Source organism: Hermetia illucens, chromosome 3 (genome assembly GCF_905115235.1).
Source record: "Hermetia illucens chromosome 3, iHerIll2.2.curated.20191125, whole genome shotgun sequence".
NCBI classification, from domain to species: domain Eukaryota; kingdom Metazoa; phylum Arthropoda; class Insecta; order Diptera; family Stratiomyidae; genus Hermetia; species Hermetia illucens.
In genome coordinates this window covers 633,585-660,061 of record NC_051851.1, presented here as the reverse complement: position 1 = coordinate 660,061, position 26,477 = coordinate 633,585, and the positions used below count along the sequence as shown (strand labels likewise).

Here is a 26,477-nt window from a genome sequence, read left to right as displayed (position 1 = left end):
TATAATATTTTCAAAAGTTGCAGCCTGAGCTATGAGAACTTAAGTTTAACAAATTGAGAGGCAGACAGTTACTTTTCCGTTGCACTTAGATACGGCCGCAGTGATTCGGTCTTTTTCCTTTTCAATTATTAATTCAAATTATATGTCTGCCTTTGTGATTGATGAGGCTCAAATTTTAAAGGGGGTCAATTGAGTTTAGTTTGTTTGTCATTAAAATTAATGCTGCGCGAATGACAAGTTTGCAACAGGAAAATGAGTACAAAGAAATACACAAATATTCATAATTTAATCAAATGTATGCCGGTTTCATACGTTTGATGCTTGCCACAAACTTTTCGTTTGACTTTGGAGAACCAAACCTTGCCCTTGACACCTTTGCAAGTGCGTTAGTGTGTTCTGAATAGGCAAGGATAATGGACAGGCTTTGCTAAGATGACCCTGTGAATTCCCAAAGAATACAAAACTGCGTATCAAATAGCATCCTTTATTTGCATATATAGCATATAGTTAGCAATTATAGAAAATATTCATATTGATTTTATATTTAGCATCAAATAATAAGAATTTAAGGAGGAAATGAGCATTGCTTGTCTTTTAGAACTTTTGAAACTGTTAATGCCTTTCTAGACAAATATTTCACTAAATAAATTGAGGCGAATTCTACACCTTAACAGATAGTTTAAACATTGGTGTAGTTTCCACAAACTATCTATTCAACATTGAGTATCGATAGAAACACTAATGCGTATAACTTTAAGATATCAAATTTTAGAAGAGACTCTAGACATTCAGTTTCCTTCAACTTAAATATTTTCTTTTCATTTATATTATAATGAAGTAATTTATTTTGATTTAAAATTGCAACAAGTATAACAACGTCTCGCAGATTTGAAATTTGCATTTGAAAAGCAAACTTAGATCTTCAACAGTTTTAAGCATTTGTTTACCTAAAGGCTAGCTTGATTACCGCTTAATCGTGTTATTATTTGATACTAGCGTAAAATCTTCCACTTTTTTTCCGTAGTTTATTAGATTTTTAATGTTATGGGAATCGCTCACTGGATACTTTATTTTTGCCTATCTGTCTTTTAATTTGTTATCTTTTGTTCATTGGTTTTGTTGATATGTATAGTTTTCTTTTTTTTGTGGAAGGAATAATATGAGAGATAGGTGTGAATGGGAGACTCATATGTTCTATCATATTTCATGCGAACATTAAAATGTCTTTATCTGAAGTGAAACTATATATTTCAATTCCTATGTTTATTTCCTACTTATGGAATTCTCGTATGGTATTACTACCATGTTTTGTTCACGATCACCATTTTGTTGGTTTTTACAGGGGGTTTGTGTGCTATTTCTTTCAATTTTATTTTGTCGTAGTGTGTAGAGCAACTTACCATAGCCGTTCCTTCAATTATATGGTATGGTATTATCTATGTTTGATGCAGATGCCAATGCAAGAGGCACCATTCTCTTCAAGTCCACCTAACTATTGGCTTATGTTGACGATACTGACATTATGGGATTAACAATTAGAGATGTACAGTCTACCTTCATCCAGATCGAGCAGGCGGTGATTGGCGCGAGATCTTGGGTTGCACATTAATGAAGGCAAGGCAAAGTACATGGCGGCAACGTCAGCGCCAAAAATTAAAGAACTAACAACATTGAGCCGCACTGACCAAACGAAAAGAATAAAGATGGGAAACTACAACTTTGGGACTGTTGAAAATTTCTGCTATCTAGGATCGAAAATCACAACCGATAACAGCTATGACGATGAAATCCATGCAAGGATGTTGGCTGACAACAAAGCTTCAGCTTACAAAAAATGTTTCGCTCGAAACGTCTCAGCAAACGAGGCCGCGTTCGAAAGAAAAATGCTTCGAAGAATTTTTGGCCCCCTACATGAGGATGGACGATTCTGTAGCTTACATAACGTTGTGGATAAAATCCGGCTCAATTGGTTGCATTGGGTGGCTCACTTAATCCGTATGGAGGAGAATGATCCAGCCCGGAAAGTCTATAATGGCAAAATCTCTGGTAGAAAAAGAAGACGAAGCAGACCCTCCCTGAGATGGAGCGATGCCCAAACAGCTTTTAGGGATATCGAATTGGTGGACCTCAGCGCAATACCGGGATATCTGGAGTTCCTTACTAAGGCAAGCAGACTGGATACCGGTTGTTACGCCGTTGATGATAATGATGGTTATCTGTGTTTCTTGCTGAGAGAATTAATCATTCGTATTCCATTCTTTTTTGAAAGCTCCGTTAAAATTCGAGACCTTCCTAATTAATGCCACTAAAATTGAGGTTCAAGTAGTTGAATGCACAAGTCTCATGAATGTTTTGCAGAAGTGAAACTTCTTCAGTAAATTATGGACATGATTTTAATAATGGCTTAGCAATCCAATTTGGATCTCGACTTTAAAGCGAGTTAGAATGCTTCAATTTAAGACAGTAACGGTAAATTAGGAGGCAATGTGTGTAAATATTGGGCTCACCCGAGATCATTATCTGATTGATTCATTTACAACTGAGTTTACTGGTATCCGATACCCGATCAAAATACAAACCGCTTTGCTCCCAATGAGATTTGAACCGCGTCGTTCTGTCGCAACCGCTGGGATATCTATCCACTAATCCGTTCAGATACATCCCTCATCAAAATATGAACAAAATGACATCGGAATCATCCGACGGGCGCTGAAACAAAGGAATCATATTATCAGCAAGAAATGGACTGGCTCCAAAATATTGGATGTATCACTCTGTGATAAGAATTGTAACTCGCGCCACTTTCTCCTTTGAAGTAAATGTCGATGTTTAAAGTAAAACCCGAAACTGGATCCCTAAAATGAAAGATGGCTACAAAAGCCTCGGGTAGTGCCTGAGAAAGTTGTTAAAAGGCTAAAGAGGGGGTACCGCATGTAGTAGAAAATATCCTTGAAAATCTAGGTAAAAGAAACCAACATGATCAGACAACCAAATAAAATGAAGTTTATTGAATACTAGTTGACAAACTAGACATAAGCCAGACGGTATCAAGAACTCAAATGATATGGTTAGGAAATGTGCAGGCGAAAGCTCAAAAAAGAATTGAAATGAATAGTCTAAACCATAGTCTGAAACCAAATTTGGAGTTGCCCAAATACCAGCCGAGCTCATGAAGGCTGGTAGAACAGAGTCCACCATTCAAATCTAGGAGATCAGCTACTAGGAGCGAACTAACACCAATCAGTTGGCAGGAACGAATTATATGCGAAAACTCCAGAGTAATTTTATTACACGTGTTATGACTAGAAGGATCTGTTGACGAATCTTGGGAGGTAGCTTTGGAAACGGATCATCGCAATGGGCCAATTATTCTCAACGAACCAAAGTACAAAGTGTATATGCGATTTACAGAATAATAACTTATCTATGAATTGCAGCAAAACAAATCCAGTTCATAAAAGCTGCGATGGAAAACAATAAGGTCCAGTGAAAATCTAAGACAAACTGACGAAAAAAATCAAGACTTGAACAAGGAGGCTGTTCCTATATTCTTATATCTGATGATCAAGTACATCCTTAGCAGGAGAAGATGTTGCTCGTAAAATCTCCACAGTGGTGAGGCATAAATATAATCGTCAAGTCAAAAGTACACGTGAAAGAAGCATGCCGAGAGTGTAAGTCAGTAGTAGTCACTGTGTGTGACCATTGTCTTTGGGTTGCTGAGTTGGTAAAGGATTTTCGCCTTTCTGACGCGCTAAAAAAACCTACAGCTTCGTCGTACTAAGGCTAACCAACACAAATACAACACAAATTCTTAGGGCAGAAAAACCCACTCGCAGAACTACACAACTATGTGCGAAAAGCGGCAAATTTCATCTTTCGCACGGAATGGGTTAAACATTAAATGTACTACCCAAACGCGAGAAACGAACTCAAAAAGCAGCAATACATCATAGCTGCTAATAGATCATTTTGTGTGATCCCATTATGAAGTTGAGAAAAGCCAGAAAAAACTATTGGGCGTCTCCAAAATAGTAGTGGCTTCTGGGTTCAAATCTAGATGAGAAACGTGGACAGTAACATAAACATCGGAAAAGCATATCGACGTGCTTGAAAAGGAAATTCTACGAAAAATTGTAGAACGAATGCAGGATCAAATCTTAAAACAAGTGTTTGGCTTACCTTTGCCTTGAGAGAAGCGTAACCGAAAGTGGCAACAGATGAAATTCATTCCTTTTTATATAATCGCAAACACAGCGTGGATGTTAATTATATCTAAGTTAAAACCGCCAATAGTTTAAGCATACGGTAGGCCAAAGTAAAATATTTTGTATGGAATATGGGGGATCCTAGCTCCAAAACTATTTGAGAGCAACTTACTCCAACATTTCTTGGTCCAAGGATCCCTGTTTTGGCATAGTATTAAAACGACTAATAGTTTCGTCTACGGCAGACGGAACTCATCGGACGCTGCTTCACCTCTGCCCTGGGAGCAGCGTGATAGATGAAAATCCCTCCTGGAAGCGAATTATATCAAAGTTAAAATGTCAATAGTTTAAGCCTAAGCTAAGCAAACTATGTTATCGGCTTGGCAAGTTCTTTGTCGACACAACGGAAGGTATGTTTTATGCATAATAAAATGCAGAAAGCTGTAGTATTTTGAACTTATCCTGTGAAATCAGGAATTCGTAATATCCTTAATCATCTCGCACTCGAAAGGCAAAGCTTTCCATTTTCAGTAGATCGGGGAGAAATAATTCATCCGGCCAATATCCTTTCTTCCAGTATTTTTGGCATTGTAACTCGCAAATCCACTTCCTTCCAAATCGTAGAAGTCTGCAGATAAAAATAATCTCAGACGCACAATCGAAAATTCAGTGAATGAAGTACTTAATGAATATTGGAATTTAAATTATCCAGACCATACGACGCTCAATAAATATTTACACAAATTGAATTTCATGGATAACTTTAAGTCTACAAAGTGACTCATACACATATAGGCAGACATATGAATTGGTCAGTGTCAGCATAACTATGTATCTACGTAGGAAGGGTGTCTGTGGTTTGTGGCGTGTGGAATATAGAATACTACAATCTTCATTTGGCTTTATACAAGCGGCGAATAGATAAATTCAATATCTGGTTAACCAGCAAGAGAAAAATTAAATTTGAAATTTATGATGTTCTGATGCAAATAAATTTCTGCCCCGGATTTCATATGTCATGTCTTTTGTGTGTCGTGCTTCGACCTGCCAAGCTGGCAAGCAAACTTGGATACAGCTAGCTGAATGTAGGAATAGACAGTGTTTTCATATATGCTCGATACTTTCCTGAAAATCAAACATTTCGAAGTAGTTTTTCTGAGAATGAACATATTTGAAATTCCTATCTAAATAATATTTAATATTTAAGAAAAAGATTATATTTTTATACTGCTATGATATCTTCACTTCATTTTAAATACTGGTATTATCACAATACTGATAGTATCTTCCTGTTGCTTTTAAACTTATCTATTAAAACCAATAGATTTAACAATATCCAATATTAATTGTAGGATATCAATTCTGATTCCATTTGCAGCCCTTCTCCTAGTCCTGCCAACCCAACTGATGACGACCATCGAACAAACCTCCCCTCCACACTGGTCCTAGTGTATGGTGCATAGGAGAACGGGAAACAAGATGAACTTTAATAATTTTATGTAAAATTATTGGGTGCTGGATATATGTCGAGGCGCGCCTGAAATTGTTGTGCCCGGGACAGTAGCAAATATTTTATTGAATTAAAACGTTCTTTACAACCAGCCTGAGTGAGCGTTGAGTCAAAGATCAAAGGAAAATTGTTTTCATTTCGTGTCCATACATGAAGCACATTTCGTTGCAACTAAGCACGGTCGAAATGCGTCAGACATTTATAAAATTGCATTTTATTTAATTCCGATTACAACACGGTATGAGATGCAGTCAGAGACCGCAGCAAACTGCAATGCACCATGTAGCTTACTGCACTGTACTCGTAAACTGCTGTTGCCTGTGATATGCTATTTTTAACCTCACAAGTGCTTTCAAATCCCTCGAAGTTTATTATTTGCTTGCCAAGTCACGGAGAACGCCATTTAAATGACTGATATATGTATGTACACGTCTACGGATACGTATGTGGTGTTAAAAACGTGGGCATGGATCTTTAGACATGATTGCATTATTTACTTTTGAAGATTCTTTTGTTATTTGAATTGCATTGCGCTGCTTACAATAACCGCGAAAAATAGGAGAAACGTCATCTGGATTGGCAACGAAATAGAAATTAATGCCTACAATCTTGTAAATTTACGACGTAGATTTAGGTATTGGGATATAGTTCCGAAGAAATTGCTGGCTGGTGCAACTGCATTTAAAATAAGTTAATTTTGAATAATTTACCCACTTAATGTCCATTGGGGTAAAAAGCGGAGGCTTCATGGGCAGATATCCAAAAAACCAGGAATTTAAAATAAACTTCACAGCAGAGGTAAATATCTTTCAAATAGTTTATCAAATACTTCATTGCTAAGGAGAATTCCAATGAAGTTCACAATATTTATTACATATATATGTTACATATGTATTCCTTATTCACTCCTTATGGAGCAGGCATTCGAACAGCCTCCTCTTCTTACTTTTTTTCTGTTCCATCTTTCTTAACACTGCTTCAGTTACTTTATCATCTCATTTAATGCAAGATTCGAACCCGGGGTACGAGATCAAGGGGCTAGACCACGTTACCCAAAGCAGAATCACTATGAAATGTTATTTTTCTTATAAGGTTTCAATTGAAGTCTCCACGGCATCACCAGTGCATTATATGGCGAGTTGCATAGAGTTACAAATGCGTTCCTAATAAAACTATGACATCACCCGTGAAGGTGAGTTCAATTTGGAATTGGTAGAAAGAAATTTTCTCAGTTTTATAATGCATAGTCAATTCATGCTCTATGGATTACTTACACGGGATGCCGGTTGTCTGCCCGCTGACGTGCCACTTGGAATACCATAAGCACCTGATGAGTGGCGTACATAATGTTGAAGGAAATCGTGAATCAACTGAAATTGTTGTCAGACTAATGGTGATATTCATTTAATTCATCGTTTGATTCACTTTGATTTCTTGAAGGCCCGATTTTCGCACCAATCAGATGTTATGTTATAGTAGCAAGAATCTGCTAGAATTTCCACAGATTGAAATTTGTCTAGCCCTAGTTCAGCATTGACTAAAATCCTGAGGTAAGCTCCAGTTCAACCAGAATATGACTGATTTGCTTCAATATTTGACGAGTATTTGGCACCCATATTCTGCTAAATGCATGTCAAAATCACAATGACTTTTTTGTTCTCTCCCGGTTTAACCATTATCATGTGGTCCGAAGGTTTCATGATAGCATTTCTCAAAGTTATTGACCACAAATGAACTTCTTCGCAAATGTTTCTTATTTATAGGAAGGATATATGATTATAAGTAAATTATATTTACTGCCGACTTATTCCTGTTTCGTAATGCAAACATTGTGTATTGAGGCTCCATTGAGAATTTGCACCAGTGGCAGTATATACGAGTAAATAACACGGGACAACATTTGACACATTAACACACACAACATTAATTTAATCTTCACTATGTCGGGGTTGAATGGGTTCAGATACACAAGGTAAAGTTCCTGATCGCCTTTACCTCGGCAAAGGCCAGTGATGATCCTTGCCCATATCAACATCAAGTCGACTAGCACCTTCCAGTGTTAGCCTTGGGAGACAATCGTCGTGTGATGAACAAACATGAGCGGCGTCCAGCGAACACTCTAATACAGAGACCGAGAAGCTGGCAAGAGGTATAAATTGCACTAACCCATATGCAATGGAACAAAACAGTGGAACACATTCCCCAGACGGAAAACCAGTTGTCCTGGAAAATCCATCCTCTGAGGAATTGGGTCCTATGGATTCTGAGAAAGACCTTTTATTGCATTTGGTCAATCCTTTTAGTAAGAGTTCGAGGGTTACAAGACCACAATCGATCAAAAATGTAACCTAACCAATAACAAAAAAAAATATTACTAACGCCAAGGAAGGAAGAAAGCCCAAAAGCTATAAAATCAACAAGTAATCTAACGAAAACACCTCTACAAATGGAAAATGAGGAACTGCGCGAAAAGCTCCAAAAGAAATTTATATCACAGCTTAGATTGCAAATTAAAGAACTACAACAGGAAAACGAAATCCGCAAGAAAACAACTCAGGCCAGTTCACTCCCAGCGAAGTTCCAGAGCCCTAGTTTGAATGGACCGAAAGGATACCCACATAGATTAAGAAAGATTGGCCAGAAAAACTGACTGGCTCTTGCAAACAAGAAAAGCGTTTAAGAAGAGAGGCAAACTCATCACCGTAAAACATTAGGCAAAGTCCCGTGAAAAGCAATAAAGCGAAAAATCTAACGAAAATGAAAATGAAACTTCCTCCGCCAATTCGTACTAGCGGAATCGATAAGCGCCAGAAAGTCAAAAGCCGCCTATCGGCAGCCATGATAAGGGAGTACTCAATAGTTGCTCTAAACAACAATATTTGGAAATTACATACTGTATATGCAGACGACTATAGAGCCGTCTCGGAAAAGTTGAACATGAAAAAAATCCATAGGTACACGTATGAAGGCAAAAACAACAAGCCTCCCGAGGTTATGGCTACGGGATTCCACTTAACGTTCCAAAAAGACCATGTTGTAGAGGATCTAAAAGAGAAGGGTTTTAAGATCCTAAATGCTATGAATATATTGAAAAAGAAAGAAAAATTCAATGAAAAGGAAAAAACAGTAATCAGTAAGTCAGCGCTCCCACTGTTCGTGCTTACGTTTGAGAATGAAGACCCAAACAAAATACACAACTTAAGAGTTATCCTAAATATGATGGTCAAAATAGAAGCACTGAGAAAAGTCAGCGACCTAATACCAATACTAATTACAGAGACTATGAAGTAGCGAAAGAATTACAAAAGCTAAGACGCAAAGAACCGCCGCTGCCAAAGTTGGCTGCTCACGAAAAACGACAAACTGAGCTTCGCAAAACCAACCCAACGCTTTTTGTTAGATCCAAGAAATTAGAATACTCGGTGGTAAGGCAAAGCGCACTAACCAAAAAATTGACGATAGTAACCAAATACTGAAAACTATTTTAGATAGACTTGACTTTTTAAATAGAAGACTTGCAGAACAACATAGTAAATAAACAAATTTTTGACACCGACACGTAAGGAGACAAAAATATAACAAGAAAACCAAATGACAAATGTCCTGAAAATGATAACATGGTAGACATATGCGTTATCTCAGAAAGCCACCTGACGGGGCCTACGATCGCTAAAATCCGTGAATTATGTTCATTTCATGCAACGCATCCCAGTCGCCAAGCCAGAAGGGAAACTACAATCTTGGTTATAGAAGATATCAGACATCAAGAAGAATATAAAATTGAAGATGGAAAAATGCAGCTTGTGACTATTGGTGTACAACTATTTAACAAAGCAGTGAAGATCTCAAAATACTGTCTGCCCTGATCCGGTGTTAAAAACGAAGATTTCGCTCGACTCTTTCAGTTCATCGCAAACTCTTTCATGTTAGGAAGTGACTTTTTACTTCGAAAAATGGATTCTGGAGATATAGGTTAACAGCATTCAGAGGCAGAGCATTATTTGAAGTGGGAATAGCACGAAAGTGCAATTTCCACATACTAGCGGACTGAAGTAACATAAAACACACGAGGTCATAGAATTCTTCATAACTAAGGGGATCTCAGACGAACACATCAATGATGTTAATATCCAGGCCAGCGAAAAAGTGAGGAGAAAAACTACCCTCCCACACTCACTAATAGGCAAACAAAATTCAAAAGCGCATCCAAGAAAACGTTTGCATAAATGAAGAAATCAACACTGCTTTTCAACTCGAGGAGGAGATCGATCTGAAAACAATGAAGATACAACAGGTGCTTTGGAAAAGTACGCTGTTCATCATGGACTGAATACTGGATACTGACTGGCCTGCAGAGGTTGGCGAAATAATTGCAGAGAAAAGTAGAACAAGCAAACAATGGCAAAGAAACCACACAAAGGGAAAAACACAGAACTTTCTGACAAAAAAAGCTAAATGCCTTAATTAACAAATATAGAAACGAGTCCTTCAGCAGATATGTCTCAAATCTTGTAGCACAAAAAAACACAGGCTACTCTCTGTGGAAGGCTGTGATCTAAAAACACCCAGACAACAAATTCCATCTAACAGGAAAACGAGCAATGGATTTTTTCTGCACAGGATAAGGCAGACTTGTTCTCGAAGCATCTAGAAAGTACCTTCCAGCCTCTAGATACACAACCATCTATATGCTTAACGCCAGTCAGAAAAGTGGACCATTACCCAATACGCCGAAAGAAATTAAAACAAATGTGCCCCCTAATAAAGCTCCTGGTTATGAACTTATTAAAGGGAGAATACCAAAAGAATTGTCAGAAAAGGTTCTAGTCAAATTATTACTAATAATTAATGCAGCTTTCAGTTTAAAATGCGTCCCTCGACAATGGAAAATGGTCGAAGTTATAATGGTCCCCAAACAAGGGAAGGAGCTAAGTAGAGTCAAATCGTATTGACCAATATCGTTACTCCCTACTACAGACAAGCTATTTGAAAGGCTTCTCCTTAAGAAATTGATTGAAATCATTGTGGATCGACATCTAATACCACCTCACCAATTTGGTTTCTGCGGAAAGCATTCCACAATTAAACAGGGGCAGTGGATTACGAATTCGATAAAAATGCAATGGAAAACAAAGCTCGTGTGCTGAGTCATTTTTTCAATGTAGCCCAGATGTTTGATGAGGTGTAACATCAAGGTCTGTTGTATAAATTGAATAGGGACCTCCCGGAAGAGTTTTTGATCACTGAAAATCATACATATCAGAGCGTCTATTCAGAGTGAAAAAAAGCAGCTGGTGTACCGCAGGGCAGTGTCTTTTGCCGAACAAGGTTTTTCCTATATACCAAGCATTGCTGTGAAGAAGCCAAAATACTGACATTTGCGGACGACACTGTTATCCTTGCCATGAGTAAAACCAAAAGTTACAGACAACTATTGCCAACATTGTAGAACAGATGATATCCAGTACATCTGTCTGTATCTGGAATTTAGCTCGTCCTTCTTTTTCAGGATGGGGGGGGGGGGGGGTTAATTCCCAGCAACAACAAGCTGCTAATTTACAAGCAGATCCTAAGGCCCATATGGAACTGTACCAAAGAATTAAACCTGAAAGTAATACAAAAGTTCCAAAATAAAGTGCTTAGAAGCATAGTAGACACTTCCTGGTTCATTCCTAATGAGGATCTGCAGTTGGTTAGTGAAGTCATCAAAGACCAAACAATTGAACATAGCCACCGACTACGCTCATATGAGAGTAACGAAGTTCGCTTGACTTGCTATCATAAAGGATGCCTAAAGATATAAGCCACTGAAGAACAGCCAGTTCCACAGCGAAGCCAACCAAAGTGGTGGGATTGACCACAGGGTCTTCTCCTAATAAAAACGGAATCCAAATATGCAAAGAAAGATGTTGGATGGAGAATATTAACCTGGCGATAGGTGGCTTTAGGGGGGAAAAATCCCACACTCTAAGGGATCGCGAAACCTGTGGTTAGTCTTTTGAAGATTTCCACCTCTTAAAAAAACAATCTATGTCAACACCTCCCGCAGACTTCCAGAATGTTTGGCTTCACCCTTTATTCCTCCTATCATATAGATATCCGACTCTCGGTCACGCTTCATAATTCCTTGATCCGTAATATTCTGTACTGTATAATATGGTTTCGCTTCATTTAATTGCGATGACAATAGAACTGAATGAGATCAAAGGAAGTTTATTTCATCTGGTTCCCCTAAAAAGGATCTTTTTTGAGTTAAAAAATATCTAAGGCATACTCTATAAGTATGGTGCGTAAACGGGACATCAGATTAAATGGCATGATAAAAACGAATTGAGATTAAACAAACCACGTAGTTATCACTCGAAAAAGAAGACGATGCTTAAGGTTTTCATCGTTTATATTGGTCTCGTGAATCATGAGTTTCGCAAGAAGGTCACCTTATGAAAAAGACGTATTATCTGGTGACTATGGGATGTTTAGGTGTAGCAATTCCCGGAGGGCTTTACGGGCAGACAACTAGTGGGTTTTGCAGCACAATAATGCTGCGCCACTCAATGCCATTATCCACAAACTTTTGGCAAAATACGAAAGGAATACCCTCCTACTGTGACAGAATTCATTTGATTTGACTCCCTGCGATTTCTTACTGGTCAATCGAATAATTACCGGAAAGCAAAAGTCCCTTAGTGTCGATGGAAATCACTTTAGAGGGGATAATAACGATTTTGATGAATAATCTTGTATAATATTTCAAAATTTCTGAATAAATTCCGGGTGGTATCGCTCCGTGTATTAAGAAAAAAATAAAAAAATGAAGAAAAGAAGTGGACTACCACCTCATGCATTAGATGATTCCGGGATTCCATTTACCTTTCCAGAAAAATAGGTCACCCCCCAATAAATAATTGTTGGCTTGTATGTGGCCCCGCATTGTGATCGATTGCGCCTTAATTTAATACATATTTTCGTAAACTGGAAAATGTTCAACTGCATATCTCAGCACAGAGAAAATATTGATCCAAAACGATGCCAACTTGATGATGCTGATGCGGTAGCTGCATTTCCTGATTTTAGGAGGAGAAAAGAAAGCAAATTCAGGTCTATGCTGCGTAAAGGACGCAACACTCTTCACCGATTATGAATCCATGGAACGATATTGGTTAAAAATTTTGTACAAATCCATCAATATATACAATTTCAATAGATAAGCTTCACAGGACACTTTATGTAGAAAAAAGAGTCATTGCCGATAAGGGTCAGACTGGTGGAAGTCTCCAGCAAATATAACCACAGAAATTATGAAACATTTACAATCTTGAGCTAGTGGCGAAGTAGTTCCCATTTTATGTATAAATACTTTTCATACAGCAGACGGGCCCACTATATTTTCATCTTTTACGGCGAAGTTGTTACCGTCGCCATAATCATCCAGAACGAAACATCCGCATAAAGGATAAACCCTCGGAACACCGTAGTGATGGTGGCGCAAGTCTCTTTTCTTCAGCTTGTACTACTGCTTCTTACTGTCGTGTTTATTGCACCCTGATTCACAACTACTAGCACAGTTGGTGTACAGTGCACGTAACCCGCATTCAGCCACTCTCATTTATCGTTTATTTTACTGATCGTAAAAATCAAAGCATCCTCCACTACTTGTTCGCCTGCAACCTGTTTGAACGTGTACTATAATACTCGATGATGATAATAACCATAATAATACTATAAAAGCGATTTCAAATGTCTTGTTAATTTGCTATAAAAAGAATCGTCTCAGAGGACTGGATTCGGGCGAAGTTGCTGTTGGAGTTGTTTGTTTGTTTGTGTTGGCTTCGATATTCTTTTGATGTGCCATTCTTTGGTGGCTGCTTCCTTGGCTGATGACTGCTGGCTTTATTTGTTTGGATTCAAATGGTGCGGCATAGAATTGTACGGGGTTACCGATTACTTGTTGGGGTTTATATGGCTCGTTCTATGTAGTAAATGCTCATGAAAACGCATATAACAAATTTCAAATTAGATTAATTAGCTATACAACACATAATTCTCCCCAAAATACGACCCTTCCCTTTATTGGAGCAAAAGAGGATTGTGTCATTCACAAGTCACTATGTCCGGCACAGACTTTTACATTACGAAAGAACAGAAGGTTCCCCATTTAATGGCAGAGGACAGTACAATGCCTTCCGAAGAGAACTCCTTTCTAACCAATCCCGTGGATTGGTAGAAAACAAGCCAACTGACAACCCTAATGAACAATGCGCTTTTGTGCTAAATTAGATTACGCTGTTGCGAGTGTGCGTATGAACCGTTTCAAGTTTTGAAGCTGAACCCAATGCCAGAATAATACTCAAAGTGAATGTCGAATTTAAGTTTATGTGGGAATCTTTACTGTGACATTTACGATCATTTTACGAGCCGTGTAATGAGCCGTTTTTACTTTTATAGACGCTTAAGCTCAGCGATAATGAACTCACTTACGAGTTCCGACTGTGAGTCGAGTTGTAGTAGGTTAAGTCCCCTAACGACTCTCCAAATTTATTGCTAAATTAGCGTTAAGCCATAACACCGTGTTTTTATTGTATTTTAAAAATTTTATCGTTGTTATGACAGGAAGAAACTGAATATTATTTTCAAATGATGGCAATCAGAATATGTCGGTTATTTTTAGAAGCCAACTTTTTTTTGAAATATCGTGAGCGGCTTCAGAGCGCCTTTTACGCTAGCTTTGATATAAATTTATTAGCCGTTTGTTAAATTTGATTGTCCCGCTCTGGTGTCAGGTACATGCATAAGCCATGTAAATGTATAATATCAGAATTTGTTTAGGAAATTTTTTTTTAACGGCCAGCAAATATCTCAATAATTTTAAAGATTCTTTGGGGGAAGCGTGCTCGTTTGCAGTACTCATTATCATCTGAGAATATTCTAAAGCATATTGAAGAAAATATATTTTAAGCTATAGCATGGTGTGATCATAACCATATGGCATTGAATCTATATTAGCTACATTGACATTAAAAAAAGCAGTGAAAAGGAAATCACGCTGTAAGAACATTACAGCAACTAAATTATTTATCCTGGAGGTTTTTAAAAAAATCTGCGGTAGGAGAGGATGCATATTTGTTGTCATCAAACCAAGCAAGATTTTATGCGTATCAAAAACACATTAGAGGAGGTATGTAGTGCTGCGTAAAAAATAGGTCATTTTCATGAATTTTTTTTAAAGAAAACTACGAAATTTTGTTGAACAATCATTATGCATTTTTCACAAAATGATGGACAATCAAAGTTAATGGTTCGATTTTTTCACTTAACAATTCCGAATACCGGAACGCCGGCGCCCCATGTATACAGGTTTTGTGTCCATCTTATGTGAGCAACTCTCTATGCAAGTTTTTCCATTAGAACATAGCTAAGAATGCAAAATATTCCGTCATATATTGCCAGCCAAAATACATGCATCTATAATACATACAAATTAAAGGCATAAATATTGTGCGCAAAAATGATCTAACGCATATTTACTTACTTAACTTTGTGCACGAAAACATACATACATACACGTCCATCTTATTAAACACTACCCCCCTGCCTCCAGTAATTGATATTCAAATAACTAAAAAGAAAAAAAGAAAAGCGACAGTATCTCCAGTTGGTAATGCGGACTCGCATACAAGCTTTTCGAAGTCGAAGAAAATCTTCTACGAACTCATCTGTTCCCTCAAATCCTCCTATCTCTCCAGTCCCGTAACCTCCTTTTCGACCCCGGCGGTAGAGTAACCTTCTACAACGGCATTTACCCATCCTCAGCGCCACTCCTAGCTTTCTTTCCCAAACTCCTCCCGCATGCCTCCCACCCCAACCCACATCCTAGCTCCTTCCACCCCCCCCCCCGCCCGCTTTTATAAAAAAATTAACGAACACCACTGTTAATTTTTAGAATACCAACTAACTGGCTGCCTTGGTACAGGGTTTCGGCATCCTTCGATTTCATAGTTCCATCAGCAAAATGATACTCCTTTCTGTAGAATCTATTCCCAATCTACCTCTCTCTTTTAGAAATTATTGACAGTACTTGCGAGGGCGATGCTCATACAAGAAGGGACTCCAAGCAACATACGATCTCTTACGTTTATTTTTCGAATAGCCCACTCTTCAGTCTATGTGTCTGTTTGTCTGTCTGGTTGTCTAGCTGCCTATCATCCGTAATTTATTTTGAACCTATTCACCTATTGACACATTTGGATATTGGATATTGGAATTATGAACTTGTAGCATACAATGACAAGCCCGCATCCGACATCCAATATGCCCACATAGCTCTATCGACATATTGTAATTAGCACTGAGAAAGGGAGCACCTGGTTTCCAAAATATCGATATATTCAAGGATATGCCTAATAAAAAAATTATCCACTTTTCATTTATATTAAGTATCAAGAAGAAGGTTTTGACAGGATCACCATTGGTTGTAATAAAGGTCTTAAGAGGAAGGGGCTTCTAGCCAATTTCCCAAAACATAGTAATTTATTATTATTAACGTAATTTGAGTAAATATCCGGATACGGAGAGTATTTTGAGGCCTGAACACCGTATAAAGGCAGCTTGAAGATTTTTTTGAGATTTTTCGGTTGGCTAGTTTCTGAGAATGAACCCATTAAAGGAATCGCCAATTTCGGATCTCTGCAACAAATGTCAAAACCAGGACTAGATTCGAAAAGTTTCTCATAATTTCGCCCTTTTGGTTCGTTTCGGACGACTAACTGTTATATAAACAGATATATATATATATATGCATACATTTATTGTTCACCAATCTTTACAAAGAAATTGACGGATTTCAGTATTATATTTTTTGTTATTGGAACTTTAAACGTGTTTTTCTTAAGACCATGTTTCTCAAGTTGGTGTGTAAGATAACTCAAAAAATACTTTCTTGATCGAGCTGAAATGTTTCACACACCGTTTGTATACTTGCATCTTTTAGCTGAACCTAAAATATGCCACGTTTAAAAAAAAAATTACTTAAAACTTGTAGTTTCTTTAAAGGTGAACATTTTTAAAAAATATGTGGTTTTTAACATTGTTTCAAATATTTCAGATAAAAATTAAGGACGCTAGGTTGCACACCGATTGAGACGTCTTTGGAACAAATGCAAATATTACCGCCATTTCGTTTTTTGTTTAAGAGGAAAACACAGATGAGAGATTATATTTGGAAAGTCTAGGTGCTATTAGAAACTAGGCATACATTGAATTAAACTATTTCCTGTTATTTTGAGGTTTCATCACTAACGAAGTATCGTAGACCAAGAATATTCTTATTATCCATATTCACAAAATCACATAACATTCTTGAAATTTCTCAGCTTCCGATCGCCGACAAGTTCATTCAAAAATATATTTACATTTTCGAAACGCAATATGACCACGTTAGACATGAGCGGACGTTCATACCTATTGTCTTATCCATCCATAGTTGTTTTGTTCTTTATATATCAAATGAATAATGCAGCCCCAAAGGTATCTGTACTGTCGTATACGGCTAGGTACATGCGTGCGGACAAGAAATTGTACAACACAGTCACAATCACTGCTTATCAAATTCAAATGTCTCGAAACGAGCTCCGAATTTATATTGGAGTTTCTCGATATTACCTTCTAACCTTGGTATTGAGAAGAATTAAACAAAATCTAGCTTACCACCAAAAATAAAAGCGTCTTAAGTGTATTTCTGTGTTTCGTTTATTCCAGGTTAAAATTCGATAAGCATAACATCAATGCAAAAATATTGTCGCGATCATGCTATTAAAATGCACCAACCCAAGTCGTGGGCTGGTTGAAAACGAGTCAAAACGTGAGATACGCATTCGCATACGAGGCGATATAGGAAATGTGAAGAAAACATATAAAAAAAAAAGAAAAATAATGTTTGCGACGTCCACAGTTAAATTTATCTTTCGCCATATCTTTTTCGTGACATTTCTCAATTTTAAGCCTACTCAAATTTACAACAAAAAAAAATTATATTTAACGTTTCTGTGTCAGGGAAGTCAAATAATGGTTGTAAATTGTATCTGGGTGTCTTGCTTTTAGGCTCCGTAATTAGCTATATATATATGTACTAATAGTACACCATAGGCATATATGGCGGCCGAAAAATTTTTAAGTACTTTCAATTGTATCTTTTGGCAGCCTGAATAGACCTGACAAAATACCACAAAAGACTTCAAGAAGATAGAGTGTAAATTTTAAAACATACAGAATCCTCTCATCTTATTCAGATAGAGGTCACAATTGTTTCCGCTCTCATTGAAATTATCGTCAATATTGCATCACCTCCTCCTCTTCCGTATAGAAAATGGAGTAGACTTTTCAGAATGATCCCAAGTGGGTTGCAATGAAAAAACAATCTCCAAACGATCCTTAGCACTTTCTCGGAACATGTCCAAGGCATGCTAGCTAAGATGGTTATTCCAAGTTGTCGATAACATTAATGTTTCTCGGTGATTCCATAGTTGAGTAGACAACACGGTCTAGTTTATGACTGGCATAAGTTACCTTTAATAAATTTCCCATGACAAATCTTAGGTACAAGAATAAATTGTTTTTCTTGTTGCTCGATACTGTGTTATTTTACACCCGACATCGGATTCAATGTTCCAGAGGTGTAAAACGATAGCTAAAGATTTTATTGTAAATTAGTATAAATGTATTTTGAAATTATTCAAATGAAATTCGAACGAATTAAACTAATATATGTTGCATTCGTAAATCTTTCGACGGCCAAGGGTATTTGACAAACATGAGCCTAATATATTATGTACATATATCAACATATACATACTTCAAGAACTTTCAATTTGAACTTCGTTATCTTTTAAAGTCGGACTTAATTATACAATACGAAATTTATTTGATTTTTATTCACTATCAAAAGTAAATATTATTAAAGATGCAATATGTTTTTGTATATGTGACCTGCATGCTAGATATTTTATTGGATATTTTATTGGATTTAAGCTGTGTATTATATACTAGGATGATCTGGCGCAGAATCTATGGAATTTCTATGTTGTATTAAATAGCTACCTGGTACTTCCGGCCTGGTAACAGTATAAAACCATTTTCGATTGGCAACGCAGCATGCCATGTGGGCAAGAACTTATTTTTCTAAGTAAATACGTATTGCTAATAATTTCAAATTTGAATCGTTTTCAAATAAATTAAATGATTATTCCTTAAATTCACATCAAGAGATAAACAATCATAAAACACCTCATCGACTATAAATAAGAAAATGTCTGATGAAGTTTGTGTTACAGTGTTTCAGATTTTTGGTTTTTTGATTTACTATCGAGTTTAAGTGCTATTAATAGTGCTAGAATGAAGTGAAAATAATTCATTAGAGACTTTATCAGGCTATAAATACAGATGAAAAATTATTCGCGGCATGTTTGAATCGTAAGTTCGGTCCGGAATCTGAATAAATAATTGATGGGTTATTTCTATCATTGAACTTCTAGACAGATGCTAATTTAATTACTGAAAACCACCTGTACAATGTAAACATCCTGGAGGTTCGAAGGCCTACTCAAAAAGGAACCTAATCCAAAATCGGAAGCTAATATAATTAACGTAATTATGTGTTCACTGCTTTATTGATTTGATTTCATCGTGTAAAATGCAGAATCACGTTTTAGTACTTGAGATTTTATTACCAGATACAACCCAATAATTTGATTTTATTAGACTCCCACGCTGCGTCTTTTACGATGATTTTATTGGATAATAAAAATAACACTTGCCGAGATCGATTGTATCTCACGCCGGACTGATAAGGCAAAGTCGGTGGGAAAACGATTATTTTGATGTCTTCTGTTGTGTTAAGGGCCAGTGGCATTTAAATGGTAATAAAACATTGTTTCCATGATTGATAAAACGAGCGACAAACGCGTGGATAAGAAGTCATAAAACAAAGTCGTAAATGTTTTCCTTGCAGTTGTTGCAAAGCATTCCTTCCTTCCGGAGTATTCTTTCTAATTTCAATAACAACAATAGGGCATTGTTTTTTGGTTCTGGTATGATGTATAAGAGATATCAAATAAGAAATAAAATAGAAAAATCTGAAGTAGGTGTTATCGCGGCTGTACACACAAATTGGGCTACGGGTGCACTATAGTATTAAAATCATTTCTAGTTTTAGCTTCTCGATAGGTAACTCATGATTCGATTCCGTTTAGGGATTTAAGGGAAGGGTCTTTCAGATTTGAAATTTTTTTTTGTGGTATAATGAAAATGCATTCAAACTTGGGGTTGCCATTCAGTATGGCTCCTCCAAAATGGCATGTGCAGAGGCAGACGAGACATCGTCCAGAAACTTCAAGCCTGCAGCCTTGTAATAATAATTAAAAGGCCTATACCTAATTAGAATAAATTTCAACAAAAAATAAATTATTTAGTTATCGCGGCTAGTATCAATTTTCATAGGGTTTTTGGTCGCTGATTACGAATCTGAAGTCAATTTAACAAAATTCAAAATGGCGGATCCAATATGGCGGATTAAAAAAAATGTCTATCTATCAATTGGACCTATCTGTCAATTTGGACGAAATGTCTTTGTCTGTGTTTTCGTTGTTGTCGATTGCAAACTCAACATGGCGGACCAACAAATTTCAACTTATAGATTTTCTTGATCACCGAACGTGAACTTCTTGTCAAAGATGCTACATTATGCTCCCATCAGAATTTTAGTTGGTTATTTCGTATAGGAATGCTTCTTCGATAGGCGACTTTGTGACGTATTGGTTATTTTTGGCATCTGAGCCACCTACATTGCATTCCAACACGAACAAGTATGCAATAGCTTCGACTCTACTTCGTTCCAGTTCATAGAAAGCCACCTGGGGCCGTACGGAGAACTAGCACCTGAAACTCCCGGGCATGAGATAGGTGCAGTTGGGATGCTCGAATTCGCTAAATATGTTTCGTATCAGAATACATATATTAGGCTTTCATTTTCTGTAAGAAACAATCGATTTTTCCGAAAAAAATCCGAAAGATCTTTCGTTTCGGGGCTTTTATAGATTGAATAATATAACATTTAATAGATTATATGAAAAAAGTATATTTAAACATAGTATAATTCCACCAGGAACTATACTATATTTTAAAATTAGATTGTGTCACTGTAGGTCCAATGTCGTTTTTCCTAGTTAATTGTGGTGACGCACCATAATATTACTGTTATTATACAATGTATTATAAGCAAATGATAGCGCATGATGAGTAATAATGGGTGCTATTGTCTGATATTGTCAATTGCTCTGTGTACCAATAACCTTCAATTACGTTATTCTTCCTCATCCATTTCTTTTATTTCTAATTCGATTATAGTAATGCATCTTAATGCTTTCAAAAATTGTATTATCAATTATCATTCTTATAGGTGCATTATAAGTTTATCATAATGAAATTAGCTGAAATTTCACCGAAATCTCAAACATACTTATCCAATTCTACGTGTATTCATTCGATTTAATGTGAAGTAAATTTGTGTTTTATTCATTAAAAATTTAGCGTGACGAGAAAATTGCATTAAAGGGATAATTATACCCTGAAGGTTCAAGTTATGTAACCACACATTCAGATAAAGCCAAGTAAACGGCTGATCAGCTTCTGACTCCACTTCTAAATTACACCTTTCCAAAAACCATTCGATTCACTCAGTGAAATGGACAATAAAGACGCCTCTCAATGTAATTATCTTCTGTCAAACAAAAAGTGTCAGTTATTGCCGTTCGCCACATTATCCGAGAAATAAAAGTACAAAATCAACCATAAACTGATCATATCCAGATCGTCTGCATACGCTCTTTTAATGAAATTAAGCGGTTTATCGAAATTTAGATACACTTGCAATGAATAAATTTTATTGAAGGTATCGTGGTTTCGAGTCCTCCCGATCATTGAGCCAAGCACTTCTGCCAGCCGCTGGATTCCTGCCTTATTTCTACTAAATCAGAAATTCGAAGAAGCCAATGGGGGCAAAAAGAAGAATTAAATTCAAATACAAAATGGGATTTTGCTTCTTCAAGAAGATTTAAATGGCTGTTGGGATGAGAAGAAGACGAAATGGAGAAAATTAAATTTAAAACGCTTGCCTCCTCATATGTATAAGGTAACATCAAGCCCAATCCAGTAAAAAAGGTTAAGATCTCCATGTATGTAAAAAAGACATGAAAGAAATCGTTAAGCAGGCCTTTAAGGCTTGCAAGACAATCGAGCCAAAGTAGTATATCTGAATCAAAACCCGTTTGTAAGATAAGAGGCCATATAGTGTTTCAGCTGGTATAAATGGTCACACACAAAAGACCTTAATCATGTTTTATCCTCCTTATTGCTCTTTTACACGTTGCATATGTTGTTTTCCATTCATGCACAATGTTTAACTTTTATTCGTCTCGGGTGAATTATCTCTACGATCAGGTAGTATTTATCATTTTCAGAAAATGCCCAGACATGACATTTATTTTTGAATATTTTTATTTTGTAAAATTTCTTAGACTATGACTAAGTCTGGACGGACATTGTAATAAGTACAAATGATATTCGTACCAAACACGAGTTGATTTAAGAAAAAGTACGGATAAGAGAATAAGTCGTACTTAACTTGACATGGTCAAAGTTTATCATTGCGCATTATATGACATTGATATTCCTTGCGTCAAAACAAATATGAAAAATTTGTCACAATAAATATAAGATAAAATTTCCTCATGGCAAAACTATGTAGATTCAGATGTGGTAAGATTTTAGCATAAGATAATATAAATAGATTTTCAGACCAATCTTTGGTCTGTATACTCCATGGTTTGGTTTGTTTAATTTTTCACTGGGGTAAGGATTAGGTTTGGCTATGGAATATTCGCAAAATATAGAATTACTTGATGGAGTAGTTCCCGTTCCTCCTTCTATTCATTTAGAATCTTAGCTTTTAAAAAAATTCGACCGGTAAGGCAACTAGTTTTATGATGGGCATTAAAAACTCCAATTCCCACAGCTGTGAGAGTGTTAACTTCTGGTAGAATGATTCTCTAATGTGCCGTAGTTTTTTTCCTGATTATTATGGTTTATTTTAAAACAATGTTTCGATTTATAAAAGACCACTAACATAATGTTAAGGCAATTTCAAAGAACATCTATGCAAAATTGGAAGTAAATTTGTCAAGTAGTTTTGAAGAAAAGATACTAGCGTATCTCAAAAATTTAAAAAAGAAAATATTTTGGAAAATCTCAAACGTTAAAATAGTCCAAAACGGATTAATTATTTCTTCTTCTTCTTCAAAGGCGCGACATGCCAAATCAGCCCTTGGTCGCCAGGATAGACTTCCTCCAGTTGGAAAATTTCAGCAGCTCTTTACTGATCTCGTCCACTGAGTCCTCCCACCGTTTACATTGTTTTCCCACTGGCCGACGTCCTTCCGGAGTACTTTTGAATGCCCTGTTAAGTATTCGCTTCTTTTCCATACGTTCTATGTGATCGGCCCACTGAAATCTTCGTAGTTTTACCACCATCGATGCTGCTGGGTCGTCATAGGTTTGGTACAACTCATTCTTGTATCTAATTCGCCAGACAGTTCCATCTTTTACCACCTCAAGTATTCGACGTATGACTTTACATTCGAATGTGTGGACGGACTTCTTTAACGCCTGCGTTAGAATTCATGATTCCCGGCCGTAGAGTAGCACAGGTCGTAATATGATCTTGTATTCGGAGCTTATTTTTCCTGTCCACTTTTTTACTTCTCATTATTCGTAGGGCTGAGTAGTATGATTTGTTGGTCATCATTAATCAGCCGTTGACTGCCCTCCTGCAAATTAAGCTACCGATAAAACAGCGCCAGGAACGTACTGACTCGCCGCGCATTAAATGGTGACGATTTCGTGAGAATAAAGAAGAAAATATCTAACTTACGCGATTACCCACCATTACGTATGTGGAAGAATCATGAAATCAAAAGAAAGACACGATCCACAAAGCGGCCTCTGCAACCCTCGGGGTCACCAACTCAGTCAAACGGTACATCAACTGAGATACTTGGCTTTGGAATGACGATGTCGAAATGAAGGTCAATGAAAAAAAACGCCTCTACTACAAGTTTCTCGACGATAAAACGCAAGGCAATTGGTAAATTTATAAGAATACCAACCGGGAAGCAAATAAAGCGATAGTTGTCACCCGAGTTGTCCATTACAAAAATCTTTACGATAAACTGGACACTCGGGATGGCGAGAGAGATCTATATCGACTTGCCAAAATGCGAAACGAACGCACACAGAATATCGAGCACTTCTGTTGTGTTAATGACAAGAACGGTATTTTGCTTAATAGCCGTCGAGCCGTGACGGATAGATGGCGAGAATATTTCGAGCAGGTTTCAACTGAAGAATTTTCTCATCCTCCACTTCCACCATCATTGCCGACATTTGGAGCAGTGCCAACTGTCAGCGCAACTGAAGTCGCGGAGGCAATCATACGAATGAAACTGGGGAAAGCCGATCGACATCGCATCTGAGCTCTAGAAAGCGAAGAGCTGGGACTCAACACTGTGGTTCAGTGAATTCTTTAACCGGGTTATTCAGGGAAGTAGAACACCATTTGACTGGCAAGAAAGTACCACTGTTCCAATATGGAAAAAGAAAGGTGGTCCAGCAGAATGTTCAAATTACCGTCCGATCCACTCCTCTTTGTTCTTTTTATGGACACCGTCACACGGGACATCCAATATCCAGTGCCCCATATACTAATTTATGCAGATGATGTTTTCCTAGCATCTAATAACAAAAATGATCTCGAGCAATTTGTCCAAAAATCGAATCTATCTGAATAAAACTGAATTTTTGAAGACCGATCCCCATTTAACAACCACAATCACTGGCAACAGCAGTGATCTGCTCAGAACTGAACGATTTAAATATCTCGGGTCGATGCTATCAGCCAACTGTGCTATGAAATTGCTTCACGCATTAGGGCAACCTGAATGAAGTGGCGTTCCACAACTGGTGTTCTTTGTAATCGACCTATCAATGAACGTTTCAAATCTAAAATTTACCTCAATGTCTTCCGTCCTGTCACTCTCTATGGTTCTAAGTGTTGGCCGACAAGAAAAGATAATGGACGGCGTCTTGTGGTAATGGAGACAAAAATGTTGCGTTGGACTAGTGGCGTGACACGTTTGGATCACATTCGAAATGAGGATATCTGCAATCGATATGGGGTTGCATCGATCGTGGAAAAACTGCAAGATAAGCGTCTTCGATGTATTGTCACGTAATTCGCACCAACGAGAATTCACTTGCCAAGGTTGGTCTGAACATCGAAGTCAACGGTAAACGATCAGAAGGCAGACCGAAACAACGATGGCTTGATACGTTGGATGGGGATTCAAAAGCCCCCCCGATTGCATACAGATCATAAATAATATGGAATTTAAAAGTTGGTATGAAAACATCCGGTTTTCACGGAAACGTAGACCAGAGTTAAGTTAAACCCTAATTGCTACTTCATTCAAAGTAAATTAAGAATCGATCCATGCTGCTTCAAGAAAAAAAAAGAAGAAAAAATCCAGTAAAAAATGCTTGAGCTTGATACTAGAGGAAATTATTATTCTGGCATTACTAGCAATTCTATTAAATAATTTTCAATTTCAAGTAGCTTTAGAGATACAACGGAAAGCTTTAAGGAAGGCAAGCACTTATTTGGCCTCCCAGTTTCAAGACTCCATACTAAATAAAAGTGTTCGGAATTGACTAATAGTAAAACGAGCTACTGCATCCTGCTACCTAAATCAAGCATACAAAACGTACGGAAAAGAACCCATTATGAAACGAATGATTTATGTACAATCAAGTCGTAATGGAAAAGACTTCAAATACAACTTACATAATCAATATAATCCCAAAAGCGAACACTGAAAATCACATGCACAAAACTAGACAGCTGTACCAATTTCACAAACTATTCACGAATTCCTACATGCGAAATCACAGTCAACATTGGGTTTCAGAACTAACCAGACAACTATTCTATTCATTTCGAACTACTTTATTCAACTGCTATTACTAAATCCGCGAAATTAAACGTGTAAACACCCGCATGCAAAATCCAAAACTAACTCTTGCATAAAATCTTTTTAGCCATGAATCCAAAAGTTGCTGTGAACAAAAAAAAAATATTTACTGAAAGGGGTCTTCTCTTTTCATTGAGGTTCCAGGGTGCATTTGAAAATTGCAGAATAGCCCAGCCATAACATAACGAAAAACCCTTAATTTTAAGGTCTCGGCAATTACTGTGAAAGAAGTCATAAAAAACGTTACGCACGGCAAGGATTCATTGTAACAAGCCGCGCCATAAAATATGAAATTCATATATCTTAGTTGAAAGCAAGTAAAAAACGAGGAAAAGATGAACTGTAGGTCTTTGACGAGATCCGTTTGAACGACTGCTTCCAAGGCCGCAACCATGCAAGATAACTACTGCCTCTGGCTCTCAAACTAAGTCTCGGTTAGCACGTTTTATTTTTCGTAAAAAAAACATCAGAGGACAAACCCTTTTGTACCGTTTATCGTGACCTTTGCGATCCTGACCCTTCCGTTATGACGGTAACGTCCTTGAAATGCTTGCGCAACATCAATGTCTTTTGAAATGAATATTGCAGGTGAATACCTGGGCAGGTCGTCTTCCTAAATGATATTCT

The 26,477-nt window shown here is 37.1% G+C and overlaps 1 long non-coding RNA gene across 1 annotated transcript in view; it reads right to left on the bottom strand.

Annotated features, from left to right (window-relative positions):
• LOC119653183 overlaps window positions 1–25,878 on the bottom strand; it is a 70,251-nt gene extending 44,373 nt beyond the window's left edge. The window contains exon 1 of the long non-coding RNA XR_005249645.1: window positions 25,664–25,878. This is a non-coding gene — a long non-coding RNA (uncharacterized LOC119653183). The remainder of the gene's footprint in view (window positions 1–25,663) is intronic.
• Between the last annotated feature and the right edge of the window lie 599 nt (window positions 25,879–26,477).